Source organism: Chenopodium album, chromosome 19 (assembly GCF_948465745.1).
Source record: "Chenopodium album chromosome 19, dcCheAlbu1.1, whole genome shotgun sequence".
Classification (NCBI taxonomy): domain Eukaryota; kingdom Viridiplantae; phylum Streptophyta; class Magnoliopsida; order Caryophyllales; family Amaranthaceae; genus Chenopodium; species Chenopodium album.
Window position 1 is genome coordinate 22,379,610 of NC_137852.1, and position 20,248 is coordinate 22,399,857.

General features: G+C 44.6%; 1 pseudogene; it reads left to right on the plus strand.

Annotated features, from left to right (window-relative positions):
- The first annotated feature begins 540 nt into the window (after window positions 1–540).
- LOC145596222 (small nucleolar RNA R71) lies at window positions 541–639 on the plus strand (annotated as a pseudogene).
- Window positions 640–20,248: the final 19,609 nt, after the last annotated feature.

The window sequence follows — 20,248 nt, forward strand, 5'->3', positions numbered from 1 at the left end:
CCTTTTTGATTATCAAACCTTTGAACATTGTTGTTTGACACAAAATTAACATGTTCACATTCATTGTCAAACTCATCAACACATTCATTAGGACAAGCACTAGAGTCATGATCATACGATCCACATGCATCACAAAACAAGCAACCCAAAGGCATATTATGTGAAGAGGGAGGGGGTTGAGGGTTAGAAGGAGTACCTCTCCCCTTAAATTGGGAGGGAAGATTAGAAGCTTGAGAAGAGGAGGAAGTACTCTCCAAGTTAGCTTTGATTGCGGTGACCTCCTTTCCTAAATTTGTCATTTGAGAGGAAAGGTTGTTGATTGCATTGAGATGGTCCACCGAATACAATGAAGATTGTTTGCTTGAAGAGTTTCTCTCCTCATCTTGCCAATCCCTATAATATGTCACCACATCCTTAATGATGTCCACAACTTCTTCTTCGGTTTTGTTCATGATAGGGCCACCGGCACCTCCATCAAGGCATGACTTGCCTTGGGGACTTAAACCTCCATAGAAGATTTGGATCACTTGGTATGTGGGGATTCCGTGATGAGGGCACTCCCTTTGATACTCTTTAAATCTCTCCCATGCTTCATAAAGACTTTCACTCGGCCTTTGCTTGAACCCTTGAATCAAGGCTCTTGCCTCCGCCATCTTCTTTTGGGGATAGAAACGGGACAAGAAAGCCTTTGTAACATCGTCCCAAGTTCTCAAGGAGTTGGGCTTCACCTCTTTGTCTAGCCACTCCAAAGATCTTCCTATTAGAGAGAAAGGGAACAACTTGAGGCGGATGAATTCTTGAGAGACCCCATTGACTTTGATGGTGTTGCAATATTTTTCAAATTCTTTCAAATGGTTCAATGGGCTCTCATTCTTAGCCCCACTATATTGCCTTCTCTCGATCAAGGTGATCATTGCCGGACGGATTTCGAAGTCATTTGCCGGGGTAGTTGGTGGAGCTATTCCACTCTCAAATCTATATGCCCCGGGCACTCCAAGCTCCTTCAAGGCTATTCTAGGATGTTCACCCATTCCTTGTTCTTCTTGAATTTCTTCTTCACTCGAAGAGCTATAAGCTAAGGATCTATTATCCACTCTTCTTCTTGAAAGAGTCCTCTCTATCTCCGGATCAAGGGGAACAAGGGGACGATCACGGGTTCTATGCATGCAAAACTCAAGCAAAAATGTTAGTAGCACGGCTACAAATGTAGCCTAGAGAAACAAATCTTTTTTGTATTTTATCAAAATGAAATAGACTCAAAAACAACATACACTCAAGCACCATTCCCCGGCAACGGCGCCATTTTGATGGGAAGGAGAACGGTAGGTCGTTGGGCTACGACCCCACCCTATCAAACAATATTTGTAACTTAACTAACCCCTATTTAGCGTAGTGGTAAGTCAAGGTCGAACCCAAGGGAATGGATATCAAGTGCACGATGCCTAAATCAAGCTATTTCGAAGTCTAGAAGGGGTTTGAGGTAGAACTAATTTAAGGCTAAACTAGGTAATGCAAAACTTGTATAAAATCAATCTAAGACACTAGGGCAATGGATCCACATGCAATCATAATAGAAACGGTAATTTGGGAGGTCAAACTGACTAAGTCAAGCGATATGAAGGAAAATCATCATGTATCCAAAAGAGCATACCAAGATGGTTCACCTAGGGGTCTAACTAGCGTCAACTACGCTAAACACTACCTAGGGAACGTCACAAAGCACCTCAATCGTGAAATTGCAAGTTCACTAATCAATGGTCCGTATCATAGCAAGCTTACAATGCAATCTAGTGTATTAATCAAAGATGGCCAAACCTCAATTAATCACACACATGCACATGAAAGATCAACCAAATTTAATCATATCATCAACTCCATCAATTATCCCCAAATTACACTATTCCATCATTCATACATGCTTCACCAGGCCATTTCCCTAGCTAGGAAACTACTCACTAGCCATAGGAATGGAGATCAAAACTACAACAATCATCAATTTCATCATCAACATACTTGAATTCAAAGATTAAACCAACAATCAATCAAAATCAATCAAAATTCAATCAATAACCAAATCAATCATCAACAACATGAAAAACTAAAGAAATCAACTAAAATCAAACTTGTATTGAAATTAAGAAGAAGATCCTTACAAAATTTTGATCAAAAGATCAAATATAATGATGAATTCTTGAGCAAACACCAAAGATCATGAGTTTCTCTCTCTAGTTCTTGAGTTTCTCTCCCTAAAATTCTCCCAAAAACTAACTATCAAATTCAATCCAAAACTAAAAACTAAAAACTAACAACTTACTTCCTAAAAATAAATAGAAATAACTATATATACAAGGAGGAGGTCGGTAATGACGCCCAAAAATAGACCCTCGTAAGTGCGGGCGCTCAGAGGAGGGAGAATGGCGCGCACGGGACACACCCAGGCAGGTGCGCCCGCACGCACCTGGTGTGCGGCCGCACACGACCAATGTGCGGCCGCACACTCCTTAGTGCGCCCGCACATTGCTGGGTTTTCCCCCTTCTTCTCTTTGTCCTAGCTCAAGCGGTGCATGCATCCAAGATGATGATGATGGAGGAGAAAGTGGGCAGAAACTTTCTTGAATTTCTTGAAGAGTGTAAGCCATGAGGAAGGCATAAACAAAGCCTTGAAGCTTGCCCCTTGGATCCACCTTTGACTTGGAACTTCTTGCACCTTCTTTAGGCATAAAAGCACTGAAAACTCGTAGAGAGGAAGCTCGGGAATTCTTGGACAATCAATTACCACTTACAAGCAAAAGATAAAAAGCAAGTAAAAGAGAAAAATAACAAGTAAACTAGAAAAAGACATGAAAAAGAGAAACTAACTACAAAAAGCATAAAATGAAGAAAACAAGAATAAAACTAAGGAAAACTAAAGAAAAGAGAGATAAAATGAAATAAAAATCATCCAAAAAGGAACCAAATGAGTGCCAAAAATTTCACTCATCACCGTCTCAGCATCATCAGCCCTCTGCTTGGCCGCCCGCAAGTCCGCCTTCAGCTCTTGGATCTTGGCCGCCGGTGTAATTTGGGTAACTTTAGTTTCAAGATCGTCAATGATACACGAGTATAAAGCAACATTATTGGCGTTTGAGGCAGACTACTTGGCCTATCTTACCTCATCTCGCTTGCGGGTGTAAGGACTCTTGAGCCCGTCTACCTGTAGAAGAGCCTGCAAAAGCAAGCAGGGTTAGTACTGCATGCGGAGAAAAACATGGAGAAAAAATTATTCAAAATTATTCAAGTGTCTTACCTCAGCTAGGAGGGACAGGATACGTTCAATATTGAACGTCTCAATCCCCAGGATAGCATCCTTATCCCGTTTGCTGACAGCCTCCAGCATGGCCTTGGCGTGCTTCTAGACGTCTTGCTAGTGGGGTGATTGATCTGCACCACAATCAGCATTAGAGTGTGAAACTAAAGCAGCACCAATCTGGTTCCGACCGTCTGAGGATGACGTCTGCTGGGAGTGTGATTTCAATCGCAACGGCCATCCCAGCTCAGGCGGGGATTCAAAAGGGTTCTTACCTGCAGAGCAAGTCAGGCGAGAGCCGCTGGAAGGCGTGGTGAACCCCCCGGTTGCAGATAGGGGTTTAGCCAGGTCAAGGCCTAGAGAGGCACTCACCCTCTCCGTCCTTCCCCTTATCCGCATTTGAGTCTTCCCGCCTGGGGCGTTGGGAGTTGCGGTGGAGGCAGCCTTTTTTGAGAACTTGCTGGGGTTAGAGGCGGTGGTCTCCTCCCTAGCCCGTTTGAGTTTTTTCTCAAACGTCTTGTCCACCTGTCCTCCTTGAGAAAATAAACAAGTTAATGTTAGCAGTCGAAGAAAGAAAACTTTGAAAACAAACTCAAGAAAAGAGTCAGACTTTACCTTGGCCCTGAGCTCTTTCGCCTAGGCTTCCGCCAAGTCTCGGCGGATCTGTGCTGAGGACCGTCATGGGGTGTTCTCGTCTGGCAGCATGTTCCAAGCTTCTTCTGCAAAAACAAAAAAGGAATTGATTAGTCCATCATCAAAAACAATTCTGATACAAAAGTAATACAGACGGAAATGTATTCAGGTGCTTACGTCTGGTGAACATGTGTCCTAGCCCGCAGGCGGCTAGGAAGCATTCGTCCCTGAGCCAGGCGCTCTTAGGGATCCAGTTTCTAGGGACTTTTATTGTCTCCCCGGCTGACAATGTGGCGTCTGTGAGGCCGAAGAAGTCAGCTTCAATTACTTTGTCGAAGTCCTCATCCGGGATCCGGGGAAGACAGCATTTCCGACCCAAAAGGTCAGGCTTCTTATTGTATTGGCGAAGCTCGCAGTTCTCCCGCCTGGTCGAGGCCGTCAGCAGGTAGAAACTATGCTTCCAGCCATCAAATTTTGAGACCTTATCCAAGATCATTTTGTATTGAGGGAACGTGGTCAAAGTATATGACGCTCTATACCCGCCTTGGCTGCGGCTAAGATAGTGCATCTTAGCAAAAGCTTCCTTGCCGGGGTGAATTCCTTGGAATTCACAAGCGGCAATATACCATAGAATGTTTGCCCAAGAATTGGGGGTAAGTTGCCAGACTCCGAGGCCGTAGCCTCTCAAGATTGCCTTCACCGCCTGGTGAAGGGGGAAGTGCAGACCAGCCTTAAACGCTGCCTCGTAACGGCCGAAGTAGCCGTTGGCGTTTCGTTCATTATCTTCCCATGAGATGGTGCCGTCTGGAGGAGGAACCCTTATTTTCCACCCGTCTCCCATAGGGTGCACTTTCAAAAAAATTTCAAGGCCTCTTTCCATGAGGTCCCTGTCTTTGATGGAGACGTGGATCTTGTAGGGATCGTCCTTCTCGTTCCATTTCTTCCTCTCTTCTTCCTCGCTATCCTCAGGCGGGAGATGATCATCGTTGCTCTCAGAAGAGGAGACGGTAAATCCACTTCCCGTCTCCTCCCCAGATTGGGAGACAGAAGCTGAGGCGGCCTCCTCACCGCCTTGGTCGCACTCGTCCTAAAACGCGTCTGGAGGAGTTGGGGGGCCACGCGAAGGGGATCTCTCCGGAGCCGTCTGGTGTTCTGTGCCAAACGTCTCTCCCTCAGGCGTTTGGCCGCCTGAGCCTTCGCTCTTATAATTTGGATCCTGTGTCGTCTGCATAGTCCAAGCCATTGTGTCCTGCACAGACGCGCAAATGGTCGAAATCCAAGCATGAGGGTGGTCCCAACACCTTGAGACGGCACTACCATTCCTAGACTCAGCCGTCCCTGGTGAATGGCTGGATTCTAACCTAGGTTGTGCCATGTGTGTTGGTGATGAATCCATTTATTACAAAAAATATGTACAAGCGGTAAAATGAAAAAGAGGTGAGAGAGTCAGAGACGGTACGTTTAGGTTTGATATCTGAAGGTAGACAGGTCTGCCTGTGTTAAGAATAAAGAGTTTTCTTAACTTGCGCTTAACTCAGACGGATGACTTCTGCTCTCTCTTTCAAGATTCTCTGTAAGTTTTCTCTGAAAATTTTTGTGAAACGTACAAAAATAAAGAGGGTAAGCCGCTATATAAAGAGGGTAAATTATGGGGTATTCCTGTAATTTACTCAGATGGTGAACAGTAAAGTTTAGGCGGTAAAATTACCACCAATGAAAGAGTGACGCGTGTCACAGATGCCACGTGGCGCGCCACGGCATATCTGTGATGGGCAAATGTTTAGGGTAATTTTACCCCACCATGTGGACTAACCAGAAGGTAACATGTCAGCCCCAGGGTGGTCCAAAGTGGACCTATCCCTGCTTGACACGTGTCATCCCAGATATTTTGAGGATGACGGCCTTCAGGCCCAAATCCCGAGAAAGCCATAAAACGGCGCAGCCCACCACTGATTAGGGTTCTATGACCTAATCAGGGGCATAATTCCCAAGGACCCTATAAATAGGGAGATTCCCCTCTTTTGGAGGGCACGTTTTTCCATTTATTACAAACTGTCCCTTTGATAGAGACAATTGAGCTTGGAATCCGAGCAGATCCCCACCTAAATTTCCGCACCTTTTTTTCTCCTTTCAAGTTACTACCTTGACCATCGGAGGCGGAGCACCTACCAACTCGTGTCTCCGTTTGACTTGCAGGTACAGGCCACACCGGACCATTCTTCGAGTTGTAACTCTCCCAAGGTACAAAAACACCAAAAACAGGTGGAACCATCAAATATGCCTTTAAACAGTCAATTACCCGTTCCAAACTTGCGCCGATATCTTGACCTCAAAATTTCCACGGACATTTATGGCAACATATAAGTGTCATATATGGTTTCAAATGTCATTATATGAACCTAGATTTATCCCCAAGGGTCTCAAGACTTTTCGCCACCAGGCCCCGAAACCTCAAAATTCCTCAAAAAGCGTGTATTATAGCCTTCAATTTTGGAATTTTTTGACATTTTTTCGCCCAGAAATAAAAACTGCCGAGGTGACGAGATGTTTACCATGGTTCCCAATATCCTTCGGGAGTCCAATTGAGTGGATGGAACCATCCAATCTGCCTTTAAACAGTCAATTTACCCGTTCCAAACTTGCACCGATATCGTTACATCTAGCCTGCCACGGACATTTATGGCAACATATAAGGGTCATATATGGTTCAAAACGTCATTATATGACCCTAAGATGTATCCCCTAAGGTCTCAAGACTTTTCGCCACCGGGCCCCGTAACCTCAAAATTCCTTAAAAAGCGTGGATTATATAGCCTTCAATTTTGGAATTTTTTTACCTTTTTTCGCACGGAAATAAAAATTGCCGAGATGTTTACCATTGTTCCTTATACCCTCCAGGAGTCCAATTGAGTGGGTGGAACCATCCAATATGCCTTTAAACAGTCAATTTACCCGTTCCAAACTTGCACCGATATCGTGACCTCAAGCTTACCACGGATATTTATGAAACCATATAAGGGTCATATATGGTTCCAAACGTCATTATATGACCTTAAGATGTATCCCCTAGGGTTTACAGACTTTTCGCCACCTGGCCCCGTAACCTCAAAATTCCTCAAAAAGCGTGGATTATAGCCTTCGATTTTTGAATTTTTTGACCTTTTTTCGCCAAGAAATAAAAATTTCCGAGATGTTAACCATGGTTCCTAATACCCTTCGGGTGTCAAATTGAGTGGGTGGAATCATCAAATATGCCTTTGAACAGTCAATTTACCCGTTCCAAACTTGCACCGATATCGTGACCTCAATTCTACCACAGACATTTGTGGCAACATATACGAATCATATATGGTTTCAAACGTCATTATATGAACCTAAGATGTATCCCCTAGGGTCTCAAGACTTTTCGCTACCGAGCCCCGAAACCTCAAAATTCCAAAAAAAGCTTGTATATAGCCTTCAATTTAGGAATTTATTGACCTTTTTTCGTCCGGAAATAAAAAATGTTGAGATGTTTACCATGGATCCTAATACCCTCGGGTAGTCCAGTTGGGTGGGTAGAACCATCCAATACGCCTTAAACAGTCAATTTACCCATTCTAAAGTTGCACCAATATCGTGACCTCAAACCTACCACAGACATTTATGGCAACATATAATGGTCATATATTGTTCTAAACGTCATTATATCACTCTAAGATGTATCCCCTAGGGTCTCAAGACTTTTCGCCGTCGGGCCCTGTAACCTCATAATTCCACAAAAAGCGTGGATTATAGCCTTCAATTTTGGAATTTTTTAACCTTTTTCTCCTGGAAATAAAAATTGTCGAAACGTTTACCATGGTTCCTAATACCCTCCGGGAGTCCAATAGAGTGGGTGGAACCATCCAATATGCCTTTAAACACTTAATTTACCTGTTCCTAATTTGCACCGATATCGCGACCTCAAGCCTACCACGGACATTTATGGAAACATATAAGGATCATATATTGTTCGAAACGTCATTATATGACCCTAAGATGTATCCCCTAGGTTCTCAAGACTCTTCGAAACCGGACCCTGTAACCTCAAAATTCCTCTAAAAGCGTGTATTATAGCCTTCAATTTTGGAGTTTTTTGACCTTTTATCGCCCGGAAATAAAAATTGCCGAGATGTTTACCATGGTTCCAAATACCCCCCCGGGAGTCCAATTGAGTGGGTGGAACTATCCAATATGCCTTTAATCAGTCAATTTACCCGTTCCAAACTTGCACCGATATCGTGACATTTAGCCAACCTCGGACATTTATGGCAACATATAAGGGTCATATATGGTTCAAAACGTCATTATATGACCCTAAGATGTATCCCCTAGGGTCTCAAGACTTTTCGCAACCGGGCCCCGAAACCTCAAAATTCCACAAAAAGCGTGTATTATAGCCTTCAATTTTGGAATTTTTTGACCTTTTTTCGCCTGGAAATAAAAATTTCCGAGATGATTACCTTGACACGTGTCTTCCTAGATATTTGGAGGATGACGGCCTTCAGGCCCAAATCCCGAGAAAACCATAAAACGGCGCAGCCCACCACTGATTAGGGTTCTGTGACCTAATCAGGGCACAATTCCCAAGGACCCTATAAATAGGGAGATTCCCCTCTTTTGGAGGGCACGTTTTTCCATTTACTACAAATTGTCCCTTTGATAGAGATAACCGAGCTTGGAATCCGAGCATATACCCACCTAATTTTCCGCACCGTTTTTCTCTCCTTTCAAGTTACTAACTTGACCGTCGAAGGCGGAGCACCTACCAACTAGTGTCTCCGTTTGACTTGCAGGTACAGGCCGCACCGGACCAGTCTTCGAGCTTTAACTCTCCCGAGGGACAAAAACACCTAAAACATTTGGCGCCGTCTTTTGGGAGAGTACCTCGAAGATGGTTGGAGAGCCTGTACCCATTCTTCATCATACAAACTTACAACCGGTTATACAACCGGGGATCCAAGAAAACCCTCAACCGGCATCTCATCCGGGAGGTTCTGGAATCCCTCAGTCGTTCCCTCAGCCTCCGCCTGAGGTCGTCACTGAGGATGAAGCTTATGATGAAGATGATGATGACGTAGAAACCTATATCACAAAGGATGGGTCCTTCGTGTCCAAGTACAAGCGTTCCAAAGATAAATTGGAACGCAACCTTGACCAGGCGGGCCCAAGCAGGCGCCGCTCTGAGAGGCCAGAATGGGAAACCCAAAAGGCCGGAGTTCAAGCCCCAGTCACCCGAGATGAGCTCATGAAATGAAATCTTTCAAGGGTGAAATCAAATCCATGATCAACAAAAACAAGGCAGGCTCTAGCAAGAGTCCGCCGGCTAAGAACTCTCCCACTCCTGGGAAGAAAAAGACCGTCAAGGACAGGCGTCCAACTCCCCATCCCAAAGACAAAGAAAGGGAGAAGGAGAGGATGGCCTCCAAACTTGACTGGTCGAAAATTCTACTGCCTACTGATCCTTAGAGGCAGCCTCGGCAAGAACAGCCGGGGACCAGCAAGAAAACAGCCTCCGACGCTCGACACATCATCGAGCGGAAGAGAAACCAGCAGCTGTCTCTACTTCGAGCTTTTCAGACAGCTTCAAAGAAACTTCTGTAAGGAACTCACAGTCCTTACTTAAGAGTCGGAAAGGTGGCAAAACCGTCAATATCGAGCCTCAACTGATGATTTGGTCTGTCCCATATGCGCCTCAAGCGCAGTATGGGCAATATGGCCTACAGTTCATGCAGCCTCCTCCTTTAGGAGGACAGGCGGCATACACCCCCGTCCAGCCTCTAGACTGGCAGCTCCGGCTGCTCAAACTTGGTGAACAACCCTCTGCATTTGCCAAGAATACAACCGAGGCGGCTCAGCCGTCCAAGGTTAAGAATGTGTTAGTGGGCACCTATGATGGTACCACCAACGCAGAACACCACCTAATGGCATACACCAACCTCATGTGCTTACAGGGTTGGGACGATGCCACCTGGTGTCGATGTTCCCCGGCTACACTGAAGGGCATTGCCTAACAGTGGTTTGGCAACTTGCAAGCCGGCTCAATTGATTGCTTCAAGAAGCTAGCCTTCTTGTTTTCCACCAACTTCTCAATGAACATCCCTGCTAAGAAAACGAGCCTCGATTTGAGCACCGTTAAGCAGGGTGAGAAGGAAGGGCTACGTTCATATGTCAGTTGGTTCAACCTGTCAGAATCCTGATCTAGGGACAGTTTGACGAGGTAGCTTTTACAGACTTTTTCAAGGGTCTGAGAGACGGGTCGGCTTTTAAGTTCGACCTTGTCAGAAAGGGGGCATTTACGCTACCGGCGGCCCTGAGGGAGGCGGAGAGCTACATTCAAGCTACCGACCTCTGCACGCCTGGTAGTCAGTTAGACTCTAAGAAGTCTGACAAACAAAAAGAAAGTCGGTCTGCTTAGCCGGGTAACAAAAAAGAAGAGAGCAAAAAGAGAAAATAAGTCCAGGCGGTTAGTGATTCTGACCAGCCGTCCCAGAAGAAAAAGAGAGAGTTTAAACCGTACGTCCCAAGTACAAGTTTAACAAAGGCTGCAACTCCATCCTCATGGAGGTAAAGGACCAGCTGTCCATTAAGAAGCCGAATTCAATGAAGAGTTCCGTCCAGTCACGGAAAAAAAATAAATTTTTCCAGTTCCATGAGGAGGTTGGCCATGACACCAACGACTACTTCAGTCTGCAATAGACGTTGGACCATCTAGCTGACAAAGGGCTTCTAAAGTCCTACATTTCTAAGTCCCCAGCTTGGGCAAAGAAGAAAAGAAAGGGTCAGTCCCCCAAGAATACCCAGCAGCCTACTAGTAGCTCGGATACCGAAAAGGATCCGGTCTACACTATAGCAGGCGGATTTTCTTGTGGTGGCCCTACCATCTGGAACACTAAGAGCCATCTTCGAAAGATGGACAAGGATGATGATGAGCAGGCGTCTGCCAATTCCACCTTCCCAGACGTCCTCATAACTGAGAAGGACAGGGGCAGCGTCCGCCGTACGCATGACGACCCGGTCGTCATTGAATGTAAGGTTGCTAACCAATAGGTTGGAAGGATCCTTATTGACACCGGCAGCTCGTCGGACATTATCAGCCTCCGGTTCCTGCAGAAACAGAAATACAATGTCAGCTGCATGCATCCGGTCACCCACCCCTTGGTTGGTTTTGGGGGTGGAATGGTCTACCCAGCAAGAAGAATTGACTTACCCATCCGGCTGGGAGGAAAAGGCAGGGACGACATATTGTCGTCAAATTCTTGGTCGTTGAGGAGTTGACCGCCTATAATATCATCCTTGGTAGGCCAACCCTCAACGAAGCCAAGGCGGTAATCATCCCGTCTCTCATGCTGATCAAGTATGAGCGGGATTATGGCTCTGTTGGTTCCCTGAACAGGGATCAGAAGACGGCTAAGGAGTACTACCTCTCAGCCGTTAAAGACACTGTGGCCTCAGACGGCCAAGAGAAGGAACAAATAGACCTTGACTATGTCAAGGATGCCAATCCTGCCCCACCAGCCGTTGGTAAGAAAAGAAAAGCACCTCTGCTGGTAGAGGTGAAGAAAGAGAAAAAATAGCAATCACTGACCGGGGAACGGTCAGACGAGCTCCGTCCCTAACCGGCTGATGAAAACATTGATCTCGCTTTGGACGACAGCCGTCCAGAGCGTATTGTGAAGGTTGGGACGGTTGCTTACGCTACTTTGGGTGCAAGGTTGCACGTTCTGCTGAAAGAATTCAAAGACATCTTTGCCTTTGAAGTGGAAGAGATGCTAGGCGTCAGCCCGGATCTCGCTCTCCACAAACTCGCCGTGGATCATAAAAAGAAGCCCATCCGACAAAAGAAAAGAAACCATGGCGAGGAAAGAAGTCTGGCGGCACCTGCCGAAGTCAAAACGCTGCTAGAGGACAGGTTCATTCGGCCTTGTAATTTCCCCGACTGGGTGGCCAATGTGCTCCTGGTTAAGACACCGAATGGGACCTGGCGCATGTGTGTTGATTACACAGACCTCAACAAGGCATGTCTAAAGGATAGTTACCCGCTTCCAAAGATCGACAGACTGGTCGATTCAACAGCCGGTCACGCCTTGATGAGCATCATGGATGCCTACTCCGGCTTCCATTAGATACCCCTCTGGAAGAAAGATCAAGAGAAGACGACCTTCGTCACTGATTTGGGGTTATTCTGTTATACTGTGATGCCGTTTGGCTTGAAGAATGCGCCCGCCACCTTCCAACGGATGATTAATACGGTCTTCATTAATCAAATTGGAAGGAATGTGGAGGTGTAGATCGATGACATGATAGTCAAATCCAAGCAACAGACAGATCATCTTGCTAATCTCCGAGAAACATTCACCACCCTTAGGCGGCATAAGGTCATGTTAAACCTCAAGAAATGCGTCTTTGGTTTTGAGTCTGGGAAGTTTGTAGGATTCCTGATTGATCAAAGGGGGACAGAGGCTAACCCCGAAAAGATACAGGCTGTAATTGACATGAAGTCACCCCGTTCTGTGAAGGGAGTTCAGAGACTAACTGGTTGCCTAGCCGCCTTGGGAAGGTTCTTCAGCTGATCAGGCGACAAATGCCTTTACTTCTGGCTCATCCGGTGGTGATTTACACCGACCAGCCACTCAAGCGGCCAATGTCTACTTTGGAGTCAGCCGACAGAATGTTGAAATGGGCTATGGAAATGCAAAGCCTTGAAATCACTTACGAACCAATGAAGGCAGTGAAAGATCATGCGTTTGCCGACTTCATTGTTGAAATGACCCGTCCGATGGCTCCAGATAATCTTGATCAGGTTTGGAAAGTGTTTGTAGACGGGAGCTCTATAAAGAACGTATGTGGTGCAGGCGTAATTTATGAGTCTCATGAGGGGGACAGATATGAGTATGTACTACGGTTCAAGTTTCAGGCCTCAAACAATGAGGCGGAATATGAAGCCCTGCTAGCCGGAATCAGCATGTGTAAGGCGGCAGGGGCAACTAAAATTGACGCCTACTCTGATTCACAGTTGGTAGTTAGCTAATGTGAGGGAAAATTTGAGGCAGCTCACCCGGCTGTGATCAAATATCATCAGGCGGTCAAAGAGGAGGCTGGGTCACTTGAGGAGTTTCATTTGAATCAAGTACCCAGGTCTGATAACAACCGGGCGGATGCACTATCAAAACTTGCATCCTCCGCCTGCCATGATACGCCTCGGTCAGTCTTTTGGGAAGTTCTTGAAAAAAGAAGCATCTGTGAAGATCCCATTGGAGTCCTGGACCGAAGCTCTACCTGGATGGATGGCATCCGGGCATACCTCTCAAACGGTAAGCTTCCTGACTCGCCACAGGAGGCAACCGTTTTGAAAAAGCGAGCCGCAAGCTTCGAATTGAGAAATGGAGAACTCTTCAAGGCGGGGTTTCTTAAGCCTCTTTTGAAGTGTGTAAACCCAGAAAAGGGGAAAGAAGTTCTTAAAGACTTGCACTCGGGATTCTGCGCCTCCCACATAGGCGGCAGATCCCTTGCCGTCAGAGCCAGACGACATTAATTTTGGCCCACTCTAGAGGCAGACGCCAAGGAGTTGGTGAAGAAATGTGACAAGTGCCAGAAATTTGGCAAACTTATTCACCGTTCGGCTACTGATCTAACGACCATCCACAGCCCAATCCCGTTTGCAAACTGGGGCATGGACATCTTAGGACCTTACACGCCTGCACCAGGCGGAAAGCGTTACATCATTGTGGCTGTGGATTACTTTACCAAGTGGGTAGAGGCTGAGGCGGTAAAGAATATCAAGACATCAGACGTCATCTCCTTCATCTGGAAGAATGTTATCACCCGATATGGGGTTCCTATGTCGATGGTGTTTGATAATGGTCCTCAGTTTGAGAATCCTCAGCTAAAAACTTGGTTGGGAGCTCAAGGGATCCCAAGTTGTTTTGCATCAGTCGGCCGACCCCAAGCAAACGGCCAAGTTGAAGCGTTCAACAAACTGATCTCAGACGGCATTAAGAAGAAAATTGAAAGAGCCGGTGGCTTATGGGCTGAGGAATTAATCCATGTCCTATGGGCCATCCGGACAACAGCAAAAGGGGCAACCAGTGAAACCCCATTTCTCATTGTTTACGGTGCTGAAGCCGTCTTGCCCATTGACCACTATGAGCCGACTCTCAAAGTCATGCTTTATGATGAAGAGGCAAATTAAGAGGCCATGCACCTAGCATTGGACTCACTCCCAGAACGCAGGAGCAACGCTACCTTGCGTCATGAGATTTACCGTCTGAGAATGATAAAAGTCCACAACAAGAAGGTACACATGCGTCCTTTGAAAGTGGACGACCTAGTGTTACGGAAAATGGAGGCAACCGGTAGGGCTAATGAGCTTGGAAAGCTAACTCCAAATTGGGAAGGCCCCTACCGGATTTATGAAGAAGTAAGAGACGGCACTTATCGCTTGGAAACTCCAGACGGCAGGTGTCTGCCTAGAACTTGGAATGTAGACAATTTGAGAAAGTACTACTTCTGAGATTTGTAATTGTTGTAAACAAGAAGTAAATTAATGAAAAATTGCCTTTTAACAGTCAATTTACCCGTTCCAAACTTGCCCCAATATCGTGATCTCAAGCCTACCACGGACATTTATGGCAACATATAACGGTCATATATGGTTCAAAACGTCATTATATGACCCTAAGATGTATCCCCTAGGGTCTCAAGACTTTTCGCCACAGGGCACCGTAACCTCAAAATTCCTTAAAAAACGTGGATTATAGCCTTCAATTTTGGAATTTTTTGACCTTTTTTCGCCCGGAAATTAAAATTGTCGTGATGTTTACCATGGTTATTAATACCCTCCAGGAGTCTAATTAAGTGGGTGGAACCATCCAATATGCCATTACCAGTCAATTTACCCGTTCCATACTTGCACCGATATCGTGACCTCAAGCCTACCACGGACATTAATGGTAACATATAAGGGTCATTTATGGTTCCAAACGTCATTATATGACCCTAAGATGTATACCCTAGGGGTCGCAAGACTTTTCGCCATCAGGCCCCGTGACCTCAAAATTCCTCAAAAAGCGTGGATTATAACCTTCAATTTTGGAATTTTTTTGACCTTTTTTCGCCCGGAAAAAAAAAATTGCCGTGATGTTTACCATGGTTCCTAATACCCTCCAGGAGTCTAATTAAGTGGGTGGAACCATCCAATATGCCATTACCAGTCAATTTACCCGTGCCATACTTGCACCAATATCGTGACCTCAAGCCTACCACGGACATTTATGGCAACATATAAGGGTCAAATATGGTTCCAAACGTCATTATATGACCCTAAGATGTATCCCCTAGGGTCTCAAGACTTTTCGCCATAGGGCACCGTCACCTCAAAATTCCTTAAAAAGCAGGGATTATAGCCTTCAATTTTGGAATTTTTTGACCTTTTTTCGCCCGGAAATAAAAATTGCCGTGATGTTTACCATGGTTCCTAATACCCTCCAGGAGTCTAATTAAGCGGGTGGAACCATCCAATATGCCATTACCAGTCAATTTACCCGTTCCATACTTGCACCGATATCGTGACCTCAAGCCTACCACGGACATTTATGATAACATATAAGGGTCATATATGGTTCCAAACGTCATTATATGACCCTAAGATGTGTCCCCTAGGGGTCGCAAGACTTTTCGCCACCGGGCCCCGTAACATCAAAATCCCTCAAAAAGCGTGGATTAAAGCCTTCAATTTTGGAATTTTTTGACCTTTTTCGCCCCGAAATAAAAATTGTCGAGATGTTGACCATGGTTCCTAATACCCTCCGAGAGTCCAATTGAGTGGGTGGAACAATCCAATATGCCTTTTAACAGTGAATTTATTCGTTCCAAACTTGCACCAATATCGTGACCTCAAGACTACCACGGGCATTTATGGCAACATATAAGGGTCATATATGGTTCCACACGTCATTATACGACCCTAAGATGTATCCCCTAGGGTCTCAAAACTTTTCGCCACCGGGCCCCGTGACCTCAAATTCAAAAAAGCGTGGATTATAACCTTCAATTTTTGAATTTTTTGACCTTTTTTCGCCCGGAAATAAAAATTGCCGAGATGTTTACCACTGTTCCTAATACCCTCCGAGAGTCTAATTGAGTGAGAGGAACCATCCAATATGCCTTTAAACAATCAATTAACTCGTTCCAAACTTGCACCAATATCGTGACCTCAAGCTTGCCACGGACATTTATGGCAACATATAAGGGTCATATATCGTTCCAAACGTCATTATATGAACCTAAGATGTATCCCTTAGGGGTCGCAAGACTTTTCGCCACCGGGCCCAGTTCCATCAAAATTCCCTAAAAAGCGTGGATTATAGCCTTCAATTTTGGAATTTTTTGTCCTTTTTTCGCCCCGAAATAAAAATTGTCGAGATGTTTACCATGGTTCCTAATACCCTCCGGGATTCCAATTGAAAGTGTGGAACCATCCAATATTCCTTTAAACAGTCCATTCACCTGTTCCATACTTGCACCGATATCGTGACCTCAAGCCTACCACGGAGATGCATGGCAACATATAAGGGTCATATATGGTTCCAAACGTCATTATATGACCCTAAGATGTATCCCCCAGGGGTCGCAAGACTTTTCGCCACCAGGCCCCGTAATATCAAAATTCCTCAAAAAGCGTGGATTAAAGCCTTCTATTTTGGAATTTTTTTACCTTTTTTCTCCCGGAAATAAAAATTGTCGAGATGTTGACCATGGTTCCTAATACCCTCCGAGAGTCCAATTGAGTGGGTGGAACAATCCAATATGCCTTTTAACAGTCAATTTACCCGTTCCAAACTTGCACCGATATCGTGACCTCAAGCCTACCACGGACATTTATGGCAACATATAAGGGTCATATATGGTTCCAAACGTCATTATATGACCCTAAGATGTATCCCCTAGGGTCTCAAGACTTTTCGCCACAGGGACCCGTAACCTCAAAATTCCTTAAAAAGTGTGGATTATAGCCTTCAATTTTGGAATTTTTTGACCTTTTTTCGCCCGGAAATAAAAATTGCCGTGATGTTTACCATGGTTTGTAATACCCTTCAGGAGTCCAATTGAGTGGGTGGAACCTTCCAATATTCCATTACCAGTCAATTTACCCGTTCCATATACTTGCACCGATATCATGACCTCAAGCCTACCACGGACATTTATGGTAACGTATAAGGGTCATATATGGTTTCAAACGTCATTATATGACCCTAAGATGTATCCCCTAGGGGTCGCATGACTTTTCGCCACTGGGCCCAGTAACATCAAAATTCCTCAAAAAGCGTGGATTAAAGCCTTCAATTTTGGAATTTTTTTAAACTTTTTCGCCCCGAAATCAAAATTGTCGAGATGTTGACCATGGTTCCTAATACCCTCCGGGAGTCCAATTGAGTGGGTGGAACAATCCAATATGCCTTTTAACAGTCAATTTACCCGTTCCAAACTTGCACCGATATCGTGACCTCAAGCCTACCACGGACATTTATGGCAACATATAAGGGTCATATATGGTTCCAAACGTCATTATATGACCCTAAGATGTATCCCCTAGGGTCTCAAGACTTTTCGCCACAGGGACCCGTAACCTCAAAATTCCTTAAAAAGTGTGGATTATAGCCTTCAATTTTGGAATTTTTTGACCTTTTTTCGCCCGGAAATAAAAATTGCCGTGATGTTTACCATGGTTTGTAATACCCTTCAGGAGTCCAATTGAGTGGGTGGAACCTTCCAATATGCCATTACCAGTCAATTTACCCGTTCCATATACTTGCACCGATATCATGACCTCAAGCCTACCACGGACATTTATGGTAACGTATAAGGGTCATATATGGTTTCAAACGTCATTATATGACCCTAAGATGTATCCCCTAGGGGTCGCAAGTCTTTTCGCCACCGGGCCCAGTAACATCAAAATTCCTCAAAAAGCGTGGATTAAAGCCTTCAATTTTGGAATTTTTTTAAACTTTTTCGCCCCGAAATCAAAATTGTCGAGATGTTGACCATGGTTCCTAATACCCTCCGGGAGTCCAATTGAGTCGGTGGAACAATCCAATATGCCTTTTAACAGTCAATTTATTCGTTCCAATCTTGCACCGAAATCGTGACCTCAAGCCTACCACGGACATTTATGGCAACATATAAGGGTCATATATGGTTCCAAACGTCATTATATGACCCTAAGATGTATCCCCCAGGGTCTCAAGACTTTTCGCTACAGGGCCTCGTAACCTCAAAATTCCTAAAAAAACGTGGATTATAGACTTCAATTTTGGAATTTTTTGACCTTTTTTCGCCCGGAAATAAAAATTGCCGAGATGTTTGCCGTGGTTCCTAATACCCTCCGGGATTCCAATTGAGTGGGTGGAAACATCCAATATGCCTTTAAACAGTCAATTTATTCGTTCCAAACTGGTATTGATATCATGACCTCAAGCCTACCACGGACATTTATGGCAACATATAAGGGTCATATATGGTTTCAAACATCATTATATGACCCTAAGATGTATCCCCTAGGGTCTCAAGACTTTTCGCCACAGGGCCCCGTAACCTCACAATTCCTCAATATGCGTGGATTATAAACTTCAATTTTGGAATATTTTGACCTTTTTCCCCCGGAAATAAAATTTGCCGAGATGTATGTGGTTCCTAATACCCTCCGGGATTCCAATTGAGTTGGTGGAACCATCTAATATGCCTTTAAACAGTTAATTTACCCGTTCCAAACTTGCACCGATATCGTGACCTCAAGCCTACCACGGACATTTATGGCGACATATAAGGGTCATATATAGTTTCAAACGTCATTATATGACCCTAAGATGTATCCCCAAGGTTTCAAGACTTTTCGCCACCGGGCCCCGTAACCTGAAAATTCCTCAAAAAGCGTGAATAATAGCCTTCAATTTAGGAATTTTTTGTCCTTTTTCGCCCGGAAATAAAAATTTCCGAGATGTTTAAATGGTTCCTAATACCCTCCGGGAGTCCAATTGAGTGGGTGGAACCATCCAATATGCCTATAAAGAGTCAATTTACCTGTTCCAATCTTTCACCGATATCGTGACCTCAAGCCTACCACGGACATTAATGGCAACATATAAGGGTCATATATAGTTCCAAACATCATTATATGACGCTAAGATGTATCCCCTAGGTTATCAAGACTTTTCGCTACCAGGCCCAGTAACTTCAAAATTCCATAAAAAGGATGGATTGTAGCCTTCAATTTGGGAATTTTTAAACCTTTTTTCGCCCGAAAAAAAAAATTGCCGAGATGTTTACCATGGTTCCTAATACCCTCTGGGAGTCCAATAGAGTGGATGGAACCGTCGAATATGCCTTTAAACAGTCAATTTACTCGTTCCAAACTTTCACCAATATCGTGACCTCAAGCCTACCATGGACGTTAATGGCAACATATAAGGGTCATATATAGTTCCAATCGTCATTATATGAGCCTAAGATGTATCCCCTAGGGTCTCATGACTTTTCGTCACCTGGCTCCGTAACCTCAAAATTCCTTAAAAAGCGTGGATTATAGCGCCTTCAATATTGGAATTTTTTGAACTTTTTTCGCCCGGAAATAAAATTCGCCGAGATGTTTACCACGGTTCCTAATACCCTCCAGGAGTCAAATTGAGTGGATGGAACCATCCAATATGCCCTTAAACAGTCAATTTACCCGTTCCAAACTTTCACTGATATCGTGATCTCAAGCCTACCATGGACATTTATGACATCATATATGGGTCATATATGGTTCCAAACGTCATTATATGACCCTAAGATGTATCCCCTAGGGTGACGTGGGGAAAACTAGGTCGTTGGGCTAATCTTCCCTAAGCCAAACAAAATTTATAAACACTCAACAAACCTAAATACAAGTGTAGAGGTAAGTTAAGGGTCGAACCCAAAGGAACGGTAATGCGTAAGTGCTTCCAATTATATGCCTAAGCTAGGTCGAAGACAAGTGATAAAAGGTGACTCTAACACCTACTAAAACGAAGAAACCAAACAAATATAAGAGCTAGGGATTAGGATTCACTTATAATAGCAATGAACAATGCAAAGTGGAATGGAAAGTCGACTAAGTCAAGCAATGTGAGGGAAAATCAATCATGCAACCAAAAGAGCATGTCAAGCTATTCTCCTAGAGGTCTAACAAGCGTCAACTACGATAAACTCTAGCTAGGAAACATCACAAGACACCTCAATCGTGTAAATGCAAGCCACAAATCAATGGTCCGTATCAATGTGAACTTA